Here is a 14,358-nt window from a genome sequence, read left to right on the forward strand (position 1 = left end):
GTACTTGTGCCCCGTACGTACGACTAGATACAGTATACGTATTGTACGTATGTATTATACAGATTTTCCTTATGTCGCACACAGCTTGTCCAGATACAGCATACAGAATATCCATATGCACCATACAGAGTGCACATATGTAGCTTACAGACTGTATGCATGCAGCATATAGATTATACGTATGTCGCGTACAGGTTGGCCATATGTAATGTATGGATTGGATGTATATAGCTAATAGGTTGTCCATATGAAATATACGGATTTTACCTGTATCGCATACGTATTGCCTTCTTGTAATATATGGATTGGACATATGCAGGATCTAGATTGTACGTATAGTGCACCATTATTAAAGTGCTGCAACATACTGCAAAATGCATGATACATTCTTACTGTAATGTTGTCAAATATTGTTTTACTCTGTATGAAAACTAAATAGCTTAAAATATGTTTGATCTCCTTTGTGCCAATAATAATAAAATTAACAATCTTAGTTTGGAGCAGTGAAAGTGTCCAAAGAAATGTATTTACCTGCAGGGTGTCCTATAAGTTTGGATTTCCTGCTAATTCGTTGGGAAGCTACTGCAAAGCCAAGTGTTGAAAAGTGACACAAGCGTTAATTTTAAAATTATGGGCACAAAGGAGGTTAACCATATGTTAAACTATTTTCGTTTTCATACAGAGTAAATCAATATGTGATATATTACTGTAAGAATTTATCATATGCTTTGTTGTTAGTTAGTTCCAGCACTTTAATAATAATGCAAAATGCACAGCCATATACAATCCTATATTCAAACTCAAACAACTTCTCTGTACATTTTAATTAACAGGTATGTTTTTTTTTTTTTTTTTTAATGTCGCAACAATTAAAAGTATGGTGTCAGCTGAAAACGTGTTCGCTCACAAGATAATTTCTACTCAGTACTCGCCATAAAAATGCAACACCAAGAAGGAGGCTGGGTAGCTGCGCCAAAGTTCCCAGGCCGATACCTAATAGTAAGTGCAGAATACGCTTAAACGTCCGCCGTATTCGCTGTGCGACAACGTGGTGACAGCGGAGGCGTTGTGCAGCCATCGACTAAACATATTTATCCTTCCCTGCTCTAGACATTCTGCAAATTTGGATTTTCGTGGGTGCATCCTTCTCAGTGCAACATTTTAAGCAACGAGCGGATTAACAGTCTCATACATTGCTTAAAGAAAGAGCAATGATTCTCAGAATTACTCGGAAGATATTATATATATATATATACAATAATTTAAAACTGTTATTTCAAACTTTGCAATTCAGAGCACGAAAAGAACTATAGCTAAAGGAACACTGATGTTAGCCAGATAGTAACTAGTAAACTCAATCACACTCAGTACCATTAGTTCATGGTGTTATCCGTAAGTCAGAGATCATGGTATCTCATTTCGTGTAGACTTTTGCATTTGTTTAATGCTAAAAATGTATTTTATCGCTACTTGAACCCAGTACCATATATATATACCGACAGGACGTACCTTAGTCACAAGGTGACATGAGTGAAACACTAAACTATTCGATTGACACCTGCGGCCTTGTCAACACTAGAGAAAGTTACAAAGTGATTAAGTAAATACGGAACATAGTTCATACAAAGTATAGCGATGTATGAAGTCTCCGTTTCATACGACTTGGATAAAGGATACATCTGAAATTGCAACAAAAAATATATGATTTCTCTGGATAATTTGGATTAGTCCAGAATTCGAACACATATACGTTGGTAAGTCGAACTTTTTTTTTTTTTTTTACTTCTTTCTTCGGATTCCCAATAAAGTTGACTACTGAAAAGCTGAGTTACAGATTCTGTATTAAAACAACACCTTTGCTAGACATGTTCAGTATACACATTGTCTTACATACAGAACAATACATTAGTTATTAATGCATGTCTGAAATAATAGTGCTTCGTATAGAATTTTACTTCATTCAAACGTAATAGCACGAAGATAAAAAAATATTGCGAAAGATAATGTTCTTATTACAGAGAAAAAGAGTTGAAATGACTTAACAGTAACAAACATTTTCTTTAAACAGAGACAATATTTTATTCTAATTTATGGAAGAAAGAAATAATTTGTAGTACAGTATCTTTATTAGGGTTATATGTTCGTACAAAAGAATGTAAGTACAATTGGGTCTGTCTTCAGAAAGGACGTACTTTTAGCCACAACCTACACTGCTTCTTTTCACTGTCTTTCAAGCAGAATCCTGGTTTGATGCACGAAATACCTGAAACAAAAATCAGAAAACATTTAAAATGTTACATTCGGTGTGCTCAACTTGGTTGTACTTAACAATACAAAGTATCTTAACATTTTTGAGATTAAATGGACAAAATCTGTTCGGTCAGGTATGGACTTTTAGGTTGCACATAGAAAAATTACGAAGTGTTTATTGATGCTGAATAACAACTCAAAATGTATTACTATTCAAAAGTAAGTGGGTACCCCAATGGTGTTCGGGGTACCATGGGGTATCTAATGTCTGTATTTTTTTTAGATATATGGAAATGTATGTCTCTAAAATGTAAGGAACTGACATCTGTTTACCGAAAACCTCAACTCGGTAAGCCTTATGGATATTGAGATATGGGAAAATAAAGAGCGACACCATAGAAGTGTGGGGTTTGAGTACTAGATGGTGCAGTTTCGGAAATGTAATTACGAGGGCTTACAACAACCTCAAAAGTAATTTCAATTAAATACACTACACACACGCCCTGATGGGGCTTTTCGGGTACCATGATATTCGCAGAACTCTCATTTCTAAATATTCTAAAATATGTCTTAATAACGTTTTAAAGAACGTTAGAGGTGTGTGTTTGCCGAAACTGCAAGTCGGTACGCCTAACAGTTACCGAAATATGGTGAAATAAAAAGCGACACCATAGGTACGTGGAGCTTGCATATTAGACAGTACAATTTAGAAAATTAATTAAAATATGACTATCAAGATATTGTCAAATAAAGGGAGGATCCATACAGTTATGGGATTTTCGTGTTAGGTGGTAAAGTTTCCGAAACCGGTCATGGAAAGTTAATAAGCATCAGTAGCAATTTCATCTTAAAGTAATTAGGTACTTCCATGGAGTTTAAGAACATCATGGGGTCTACCAAGGTTAAATTTTAAAAGCTTTGGAAAATATATTTTGACATTTGTAAAGAGTATTAGAAATATGTATTTACCTAAAATTTCCAGCTAGTACATCTAGCAGCTAGAGAGACACCATACAATAAAAGCGTATTAGATCTTGAAATTTCAGAAAACAATTATTGATCCTAACAAAAGTTAAATAAGATGGTACTTCTATGGGTTAAGTGACTACCTCAGACTTGTCAGAACAATTTCGATCGAAAGATTAATTCAGCTCTAAATTTTCTTTGGACAATTCCAAGCGTTCATCGGGCTCTGAAATAAGTGAACATTTTTTGTCAATATCTAATATAGCAAGCGAGATATAAGAAATTATTTTATGACGTCGTAAAAATAGAGACCCACATGGATTTGTACTTTTGAGTCTTTGCTGTAAGAAGAAATTTCAGAAAACAACCGTATATACCTTAATAGAAAATTAAATGGGCGGGAGCACGGTGGCTTAGTGGTAGAGTGCTTACCTCTGGTGTATTGGGTTCGTGGTTCGATCCGCGGCCGTCAGTTTGTAGTGGACATCGTATTCGTGGGTTTTCTAGGGGTACTACCTCTCCTCCCACCTTTGCATTCCATCAATTCTGTCAACAACATTCACTTGCTTTAATCGTAATCTCCCTGAGACTAAAATGCATAATCGTGGGTCGCTACACTGAAATATTTCCTTTTATTTAATTTTAAAATGAAATAGGGAGTTAAGTATGATCGTATCTCTATGGGATAAGTGAAAACTCCAATAGTTTCTGCAAAAGAAGACTAGTTAAAAACCCTACCACTATGCTACTGTATCCCCGTCCATTGAATTGTCTATTAAGGTATATACAGTAGTTTCCTGAATTTTTTTCTTATGGGAAAGACCCAAAAGTACAAATCCATAAAGATCTATTTTTACGTCATAAAATATATAATTCCTTATATCTTCTCGACTATCTTAGATATTGACAGCGACTTTTCATTCTTTTGCACAGCTCGATGAACCCTTGGAATTGCCTGAAGAAAACCTAGGACTGAACTAAATTTTCGATCGAAATTGTACTAAGGTACTCATTTAACCCATAGAAGTACCCATCTGATTTAATTTTGTTGCGACCAATAATTGTTTCCGAAATTTCAAGATCTCATACGCTTTTATTTCAGTGTTTCTCCAGATGTTAGATGTACTAGCTGGAAGTTTTGGGTAAACACATATTTCAAATATTGTTTACAAATGTCAGATTATATTTTCAAAAGCTTTTAAAATTTAATTTTGGTAGACTCCATGATGTTCTAACACCCCCTGAAGATATCTAATTACTTTAAGATGAAATTGCTACTGATGTTTATTAACTTTCTATGACCGATTTCGGAAATTTTAGCATCTAACACTAAAACCCCTTAACTGTGTTGGTCCTCCCTTTATTTGACAACATCTTGATAGCCGTTAGTCATATTTTAATTCAATTTCCGAATTCTAGCGTCAAGTATGCAAGTCCCACATACCTATAGTATCGCTCTTTATTTTCCCATATCTCGGTATCCATAAGGCTTACCGAGTTGCAGTTTTCAGTTAAAAAAAAAAATCAGTTGTTTACATTTTAGAGACATGTATTTCCAAATATCTAAAATGCAGAAATTAGGTACCGCATTGGAACCCCATTGGAGTACTCACTTACTTTTGCATAGCAGGGTAAAAACGCCACTCACTTTAAGGTTGAAAACATACTATTTTGTCTCTTCTCTGAGCATCGTGAATCTGTCGGAGCTGTACCATAGTTGGAAGGACTCACTGATCCTTCCTATAATGACCATATAGTCAGAATTCAAAAAGGAGTAGCCGTTGAAGGAAAAACAATATTTTAAAATCCTTGCACCAGTAGTCGTCACCTTAAAATCAAAATGTTCCAGTAGTAGTCAGGATTTTCTACCAGTATTCGTCACTCAAATAACTTGATATAATTTATTCAAAAACGCACTGTGTATCAGTTTAGGGTTAAGAATACAATATAAAGTAGTAAGCTTAATAACTTTGCATCACTTTTAGCACTCAAGAAAGAAAATAGAAACGTTTTTACATACTTTTTAAAGCAATTTCAGAAAGAAAAATGTTAACTGAATTCAAAAGTTAACTGTATATCACTTTCACGTTAAGAATACAATATTAAATACTATGTTTAATAACTATACATCACTTTAAACACTCAAGAATGAAAATAAACGTTTGTACATTGATTTTAAAAACAATCTGAGAAATAAAATAAGTTAACTGAATTCAAAATTTAATTATACATCACCTTAAGCTTAAGAATACACTATAAAATACTGAGATTAATAAAAAATGAAATCTTTAACGTCCCACGGTTATGCTGGTTAGGCTAAAGGAGACGGTGATAATGAGAAATGAAATGAAATGAAATCTGTAAGTTTTACGTCCCACGGTTATGCCGGTTAGGCTAAAGGAGACGGTGATAATGAGAAATGACTGAAATGGTGGAATAAAGAAAGTGGCAGGAAATGGGAGAACCCCGAGAAAACCCACGAGCACGGTGTTTGTCCACCACAAAGTCCACACGGCGCGAGCTGGGATCGAACCAGGGACCCCCTGCACCGGAGGTGAACGCTCTACCACTGAGCCACCGAAGAGTAGACGACTGAAGGCGCAAGTAGCATACAAATTTATGATGCTGAAGGCGTTATTTTTCACAGCTATGGAGGAAAGAGATAGAAACAAAAAAAATAACAGGAAATCTTTGTTTTACGTCCTACGAATATGCTATGTAGGTTGACGGTCAGAATTGAGTAATGAAAATTGATGATCTTGGAATACGATTTGGCCGAATAACGAGGGAGAAAATAATCATTGATTAAATATTAAATTGAAAAGAATTAAGAACCTGACGCTTAAATACTTATCTATCCGGCACCCATCTTGATCCCCATAAAATATCATGAAGTGCTTGATTGATTCTAAACCCAATAATAGTAATAGTAATTTAACAAGAAACACAGAATATATAATTTACGCACCTTGAAATGTAGAAATTAATGATTGTAATCCCCAGCTTTCCAATAGACCTTTGATTTCTTCAAATGAAGATTCGGATATCTTGTTTCTTCTCAAGCAATAATGGGTTACAATAATCAGTTGCAGTCCAAAGCCAAGTCACTAAGTGAAGCATGAATATAAAAGAATTCATTAGTTAGATGCATACAAAATCCTACGCATGTAAATCCGAATCTACTTATATTAAATTGTAAATTTAAACAAACTAAATTATACTACAGTTATAGTGACATAAAACATACATTAAATAAGGTATACAGGGTGTCTCAAAAGTCCCCTGACATAGGGTAACTCTGTTATTATCAGAGTTACAACAAAATGTAGGAGAGGAAAGCATCTCCAAATATGATGTTTTCAATCTAAAGTGAAGGAATTTTTAAAATCGGATGACTCGTTTGCGCTGTACACTCTTTATGCGCCTAATGTGAAATGAAAATGCAACGTTGCCATTTACCTGGACCTACAACATAAGTGAATGAAGTTACTTTCTTTTGCGCTAACATTTCGATGGCCAGCCCCCGTTTCAAACAGGAACTTCATTCACTTATGTTGTGGGTCCAGGTAAATGACAACGTTGCATTTTCATTTAAATTTGGGTGCATAAAGAGTATACAGCACAAATATCTCGTCCGATTTTTTTTGAAAAAAAAAAAAGTGTTCACTTTAGATTGAAAACGTCATATTTCGATATGATTTTTCCTCTTACATTTTGCTGTAACTCTGATAATAACAGAGTTACCCTATGTCAGGGAACTTTTGAGACATACTGTATACATCATAAGAAGTTCCTTTCTAAATTCTACACGGATGTGGTTTCATTGAATGTGAGGTGGGTGATACACATTAGGCCTTTTGGGAGTACATCACACGGACGACCGTAATTTTGTGTTCAAAATTTTTATTATGAACTGGTGGGATATGTGATACATATGGCCACGGGCTAGAATTTTCTCAGTATGTCAAAAATGCAATCAGATTTCATGCAGCTTAATTTGGTGAAAAGCTATTGCCAATTGAACGTTACATTTACCTCTTTCTTGCAGATGTTAAACCATGCCGTTAGCACGTGAGGAATGGATCGAAATAATAAAAATGTGGGACTGGAGGAGTATATGTGCAGTGGTTGCCGATTGCAGAGTCATCCACAATGTGACTCTGTGTCACATGTTTCAGTGCTACAGTAATTAACTAAATTTGAGAAGACGAGCACATTCGTGAACATACATCGTAACGGTTCAAACTCGCGGGCCCTTTTTCCTTCCCCATTTTGAACCGGTACATGAAAATGCCATTTTCTCTATGTTTGCCTGCGCCGATTTTGAAAATTCCTTCACTAATCGATTTCTCTCGACGAGTACTACAAGAATCAGTTAAAATCGCACGGGCCCTTTTTTCTTCCCCATTTTGAACCGGTACATGAAAATGCGTTTTTCTTCATGCTTGCCTGCGCCGATTTTGAAAATTTCTTCACTAGTCGATTTCTCTCGTTGAGTACTACAAGAATCAGTTAAAATTTCGCGGCCCTTTTTCTTCCCCATTTTGATCCGGTACATGAAAATGGGTTTTTCTTCATGCTTGCCTGCGCCGATTTTGAAAATTCCCTCACTAGTCGATTTCTCTCGTTGAGTACTACAAGAATCAGTTAAAATCTCGCGGGCCCTTTTTCCTTCCCCATTTTGAACAGGTACATGAAAATATGATTTTCTCCATATTTGCCTGCGCCGATTTTGAAAATTCTTTCAGTAATCGATTTCTGTCGTCGAGTACTACAAGAATCAGTTAAAATCTCGCGGGCCCTTTTTTCTTTCCCAACCCAATATTTTTATATATTTTGAATGTATTCAAGTATGGAACAAAAGTGTTTAATTAATTCCCTTAGTAGGCTTCTCAACTTAATATTTTTCAACTTAAATTTTATTTGTTTTGATTATTTATTTTCTTGTGACTCAATATTTAATTGCAATCGTTCATTGGGGAGAAGGGTGGCCATTCTCAAATATATAAATATAGTATTCTTAAAATTTATGTCTTCTGGTATTATTAGTTTCTTCCACTAGACCTGGAAATTGCAAAATTAATACCTGGAAAACCTGGAAAATTCAGGGAAATTGAGTTCCATATTTATGTATGAACCCTGCTATTTACAATTTTTTTCGAATAGGGAGAATTGTACAAAAGGGTGTTTTGGGAATGGTATAACAGTAGGTTTCTGGGGGTGTTGTTCGAAATGAAATAAAATCTTTAAGTTTTACGTCCCACTATTATGCTTGCTAGGCTACAGATGACTTGGTGTTGTTCGGTGGGGGTCAATGTTGCCAATTTTGGGAAAAGTCACTAAATCAGGGGAATTCGACCTCAACGATAGCGTAGGGTGACCATAAAATTTTCAGTTAATAACGGGATAGGTTCTGGCTTTTAGATCTACCTTTGTTCTTACCAGTGCCTTGGGGCCGCGGTGGCTCAGTGGTAGAGCGTTCATCTTTAGTGCTTGGGGTTCCGGGTTCAAACCCTGCTCCCGCCAAGTGAACTTTGTGGTGTACAAACACCGTGTGCGTGGGTTTTCTCGGGGTTCTCCCGTTTCCTCTCACTTTCTTCATTCCACCATTTCATTCATCTCTCATCATCACCGTCTCCTTTAGCCTAATCGGCATAACCGTGGGACGTAAAACTCAAAAATTTCATTTCATTTCATTTATCAGTGCCTTGATATCAGAGTTCCCCCTCTCTCTCTCTTTGTTACTGAGCGGGTACTTATGAAAAAGGAAAGACACGTTGAAGTTTGTTCAACACACAACCAACTGCTAAATCTCTGCTGTCTTTCGAGCAGTACTACGAACTATAGAGTATGTTTAATATAGGGAATTTCAGTTCAATTACCTCTTTGTTGTTATTAATACTTTTAAAAGGAGTAAAGGTACTGGGTTTGTTATTTACTTCTTTCATTTACATAAAATGGGACGAATACTACTTTTTTCCATCTACTGACGGGAAGGCCGGGAAACGCCCCTAAAACGGGACTGTCCCGGTCAAAACGGGACGTATGGTCGCCCTACGAATAATTTTTCCGATTGGAGACTTTTATGGGTGATTTTTAAATGACGATTCAGCTACTTATACATTTAGCGACTTTTTGCTGCAAACAAAATTTTCATCTGTAGAGAAGCATTATTAGCTCAAAACAGTTTTTGAACTAATAATGCTTCTGTTTGTTCTTTTTTCTGTTTGTTTGTTTTAATCAGCGCAAGTGATGAAGAGTTTGGAAATACAGCGTACCCACTGGCCCACAATCCTGCATTGTTATGTTGCCCTTGTCCTCTAACGAAGAAGAACTACAAACTTGATGTCCTTTAGTTCGCAGTTTCCGTTGAGAGACACACGTAATACATCTTTACCGATAGCAAAAAGATTAGCTATAGATGCGTGAATAAAGGCGATGTGGATGTTTGTTATATTTGTTCTTTGGGGTCTTTTAATTATTCTGCAGTTTTTCTTTTACAAAAAATTGCTTAACGTAAGTACTGTAGTGTTAATTATTTCGGAACTATTTTGACTCCACAATATGAACAAAAGTACCCGAAACAATCTGAAATGATCCCTGAATTCAAGGATTGGTTGCGCCCTGTTTACAAAGATGTGAGTAGAAGCAGCGGCGCAAATCTGTCTTCAACATTGGGGGGGAAGGGTAAGACCGTTACCACACTTTTTATTTTGCGATGTCCAAAATAGTTATGAAGTTGAAAAACAATGTTGTGGAGTATCAGAGTTGTCTTCAGCATTGGGAAGCTGCAGATTTGAGGCTTATTCTGGGAGACGTCTATTTTATCTCACGTTCCTTTGTAGCAATTGGACAAAAATCATCAAATTTCTCCCAAAAAACACATTTCAAATCGGATTATTGGGGAAAACTCCCCCTCAGTTCCAAGATTGGAGGGGACATGTATCCGTCATCCCCCCCCCCGGGATTTGCGGCAGTGAGTAGAACATATTGTTTAGTTTACATCTACAACTTTAAAACAATGCTTATAGACAATGAATTTCTCGATTATTTTTTATAGCGACTTTTCACCCAAAATTCGAGTCGCCACCTCTCGTTTCGCAAACTTATTGTCAACATTTTGGCAACACTGGTTGCGGGGAGAGCTACAATGGAAATGAAAATGAAATGAAATCTTTGAGTTTTATGTCTCACGGTTATGCCGGTTAGGCTAAAGGAGACGGTGATGATGAGCAATGAATGAAATGGTGGAATGAAGAAAGTGGGAGGAAACGGGAAAATCCCGAGGAAACCCACGCACGCGGTGTTTGTTCACCACAAAGTTCATTTGGCGGGAGCTGGGATCGAACCCGGGACCCCAAGCACCAGAGGTGAACGCTCTACCATTGAGCCACCGCGGCCCTAAGAGATTGAGAGTCATAAACTTAGTCACTTTCAATTTTGTAATATATATATATATACTGTATATATATATTACAGTATATATTACTGTATATATATATTACATCACTGACTGATAACTAAAATGCTTGGATTGTATATATAAAAGTCACCCCCTGCCCGTAAAAAGCTCCATTCAAACTCGGAATCGAACAATTGCATCTGTAAAGCAGTGCTGAGTTGATTTTAACGTTCCTTTCAGCAGCAAGGCTGTATGAGACATGGACTTACAGATTAACGTGAAATCCGAACCACATAAGCTCCGGCCGGGAATCGAACCCGGGTGTCCCACGCCAAAGGCGTGTACACTAACCACTTAGCCACGAGGGAACCCATCTGGGTAATAGTTAAGAACAGGTACTTCTCATCTCCCGTGCACGAGGATACATCTTATTGTTGCACTACCTAAACACCCTAAGTACAAGGGCAAGAACTCAGTCTATTACCTGCTTTTTAACATCCTAGATCAGCGTTTCCTAACCTTTTTCAACTTGCGGCACACTACGGATGTAACTTGAATTCTCGCGGCGCACTCATAGATATTATTATTTGTAAATATAAAACTAGTATTTTTTCTGCGATTATTGATCTCCTTCTCACAGAGAAGAAAGCTCAATCACTGTTTTTTTCCCCGTGGTAAATTATTATGCTTATTTTTCATTCTAATTTAAAAATATAAAACAATTGCAATGAAATATTGGACTCAGGTTTTTAAAACTAAGCTTTCTTGTTCGAAAACTGTATCCAACCTTTCACTAAGAAGTAAGATCACTAAATAACGAACGAACAAACAAATCTTTTTTACTTTTAAAATACAAATGTATTTAATTTGTCGAAAGGATTGAATGTTATTTTAAATTTTCAAGTTACAAAATAGTCTGCAACAATAAAGAAGCAATAATAGTCACAACAATGATAACCAATATATATTTTCAACATTAAAAATGTACAGAAAAGTAACACGGTATGAAACTTAAAGTTGTAGATTCATAGTAGAGGTTCATAGTAATGTGAAATAAAAATATACATTTTTCCTTCGTCTTGCAATTTGATTGCTATAGAATTAATAATTTGCTTCGACTTCCTCGCGGCACACTAGCGGCCCATTCACGGCACACCAGTGTGCCGCGGCGCACCGGTTGGGAAACGCTGTCCTAGATAGTCAATGAATAATTCCTGAAAGTATGGCGTTTCTCGTCCTTCCCTAAATGGGAAGTACGGCTCCTTAACTATAACCCTCATCTGTAAGGCAGTGTAAGCAACAAAAAATTTAAAAAAAAACGCACACTGGATGTTTGCGCAACTGAGGATCAAAACATCCTCAATGGAGTATGAGAAATCGTAAACGTCAATCAAAGTGTGTTTTTGCTTATTCATTACTTCGTTAATAGTTAATTCCTTCTAGAAATAGTGAAACAATACTATGAAGAAACACTAATTAAACTAATAACTATTACGTTGTGTTTCTTACCATACCGTTTTTACCAGCCATAGAATTTGAACCTAGTACTATACTGCATTAGTCACGCCGGAACGAAGGGTGAAATTCAAACGCCTGGCACTCGTAGGTGTTGAAGCTGTGTTGTAGTTACGCGGCCTGCGTTGGTACTCCTCAACATAAATACGTCACTGCCCAAAACCAGGAAACATCACAGACAGAAGACAGGGGCACAATCAGTGCCTGACACTTCACGAACTCAAACCCGCCAAGACTCAACTCAACATGACCTTCAATTACGTTCTACAGTAGAAACCAAACCAATGCTAAGGCACAAACTTACCAACTTCCTATATGAAAACACAAGAAAAAAAAATATTCAAACTTTTTGGTTCCAAAGTGATGCCATAACAATAATACTAAAAAGGTTTTAATTCTCAGTAACCCAAACATTAATTAACTAGGGAACATAACAAGCAAAAATAAATAAATAGAAATCAAATCAAATTAAATTTAAAAAATAAAAACCTGACAAGTAAGCTCTCCCTGACTACTTTTTTTTAAAATTTTAGTGAGGCTGTAAAATATATCAATATCTTCGTCAAATATATATATTTCAATGTAAACAAGTTCTTTAAACAAAAGAAAGCTCTGTAGTAGAGCGCTTACCTCTGACCTGTTAGGTCCCTGGTTCGATTCCTGCTCCCGACAAATAGCCTTTTGGTGAACACTGTAGGTGTGGTTATTCTTAAGACTTTCCAGTTTCCTTACATTTTCTTGATTCCACCATTATCATGTATCTCATCGTCACCTTCTCACTTACGTTTATGTAGAATCATGGGGCGTTAAACTAAAAGTAAAAAAAAAAAATGCAAATATCCTAATAAAAATGAGTTTTCTAGACTACACAAGTGGCCCCGCGTAGCGTAGTTGCTAACGCTCTCGCCTTCGGTGCGAACGGTCCCGGGTTCGATCCCGTTGGGGATCGATTTCCTCAGTCGAAAAAGTATCAAAAGATTTTAAGTCCAGCCATCCTGAATGAGATTTCCTTGGGTTTTCCTCATTCACAGCAGGAAAATGCCGGAGTGGTACCTAACATATAGGTCCCAGGCCGTTTTCTTCCTTCCCCAATCCTTTCTTCCCTTCCTTTACCCGGATAGTGTGCTCATCGAGGGACGTCATCCCTCATATGTGACGGGCTAACAAGGCCATTGATGCCGAAAGCCCAGAGACCTAAAGCCTAAATCTTCACTACACAAGGGAATTTTCGCGCTGAAAACGGTTTCTTAGCAATTATGTTAAGCAGTCCTGTAGTAACTCTGCACCACGTAATAAATCGTCACATATAAAACGGAATGAATAAACACATAACATTCATTTTGCTACCTTGTAACGTAAAATGTTTCAAAACATTAATATTCAAAGATTTCTCAAAATTCAGATTCACCCATTCCATTCTCCTCAATCATTAACGAGTTGTAGTCATAAACTATATTACTTACTTAGTACTATACTAAAGCAAGTTACACTAAAAGAATATATAATTAATGGAATATTTAACTAAAGTAATAGTTAACTAGTGCACTTACCCAGGTTTCTGTTTCCTTCCTCTCTTCTTTTCCGATTGTAACAACCTCGTTTCGCAAGCAAAAGACGGTAGTTCAATGACGTCAGCCATGGCGAAAGAAAGAGTGTCTATAGGCGGTCTGGATCTCACGTACAGATGGACGTATATAACGTATAACTGAAGTACTTAACATACGTATATGTATGTAAAATACAGAAGATTGTTAGATGTCAGACATTCTGCAGCGAAATGATGTAATATCTAAGCGGGTAAAAGGCAGTACCTGTGTAGTATATGGATAAAGTACGCTCCGTACAGATTTCCTTAGTAAACATAACGAATCCTTGTATTTGTACAATATACCGCTGTCCGGATAATGGATTTTTCTCAGTGTAAAACTCAAAGATTTCATTTCATTTTCATTCTTAAATATATTTTTAAATGTTACACCTAATCACAATTTTCCTAACAAAATCGAAACTTCTATTTAAATGTGCCTTGTTGTGGCCAAATGGTTCAAGTGCATTGGTTCTGGATTTGATTCCCGGTGAGAGTTAGTGTATTTTTATACAACGTTAAGGTATAGGTAATAAGTAGGTGCAAAGAGGAAAGTGTTGAAACAAGCCTAACCAACCTAATAAATAATGCAAAGAAATAATACAATATTACGAAACTATAGAAGAAACGTTGTTAATAT

This window comes from Thermobia domestica, chromosome 8 (genome assembly GCF_964235325.1).
Source record: "Thermobia domestica chromosome 8, izTheDome1.hap1.1, whole genome shotgun sequence".
NCBI classification, from domain to species: domain Eukaryota; kingdom Metazoa; phylum Arthropoda; class Insecta; order Zygentoma; family Lepismatidae; genus Thermobia; species Thermobia domestica.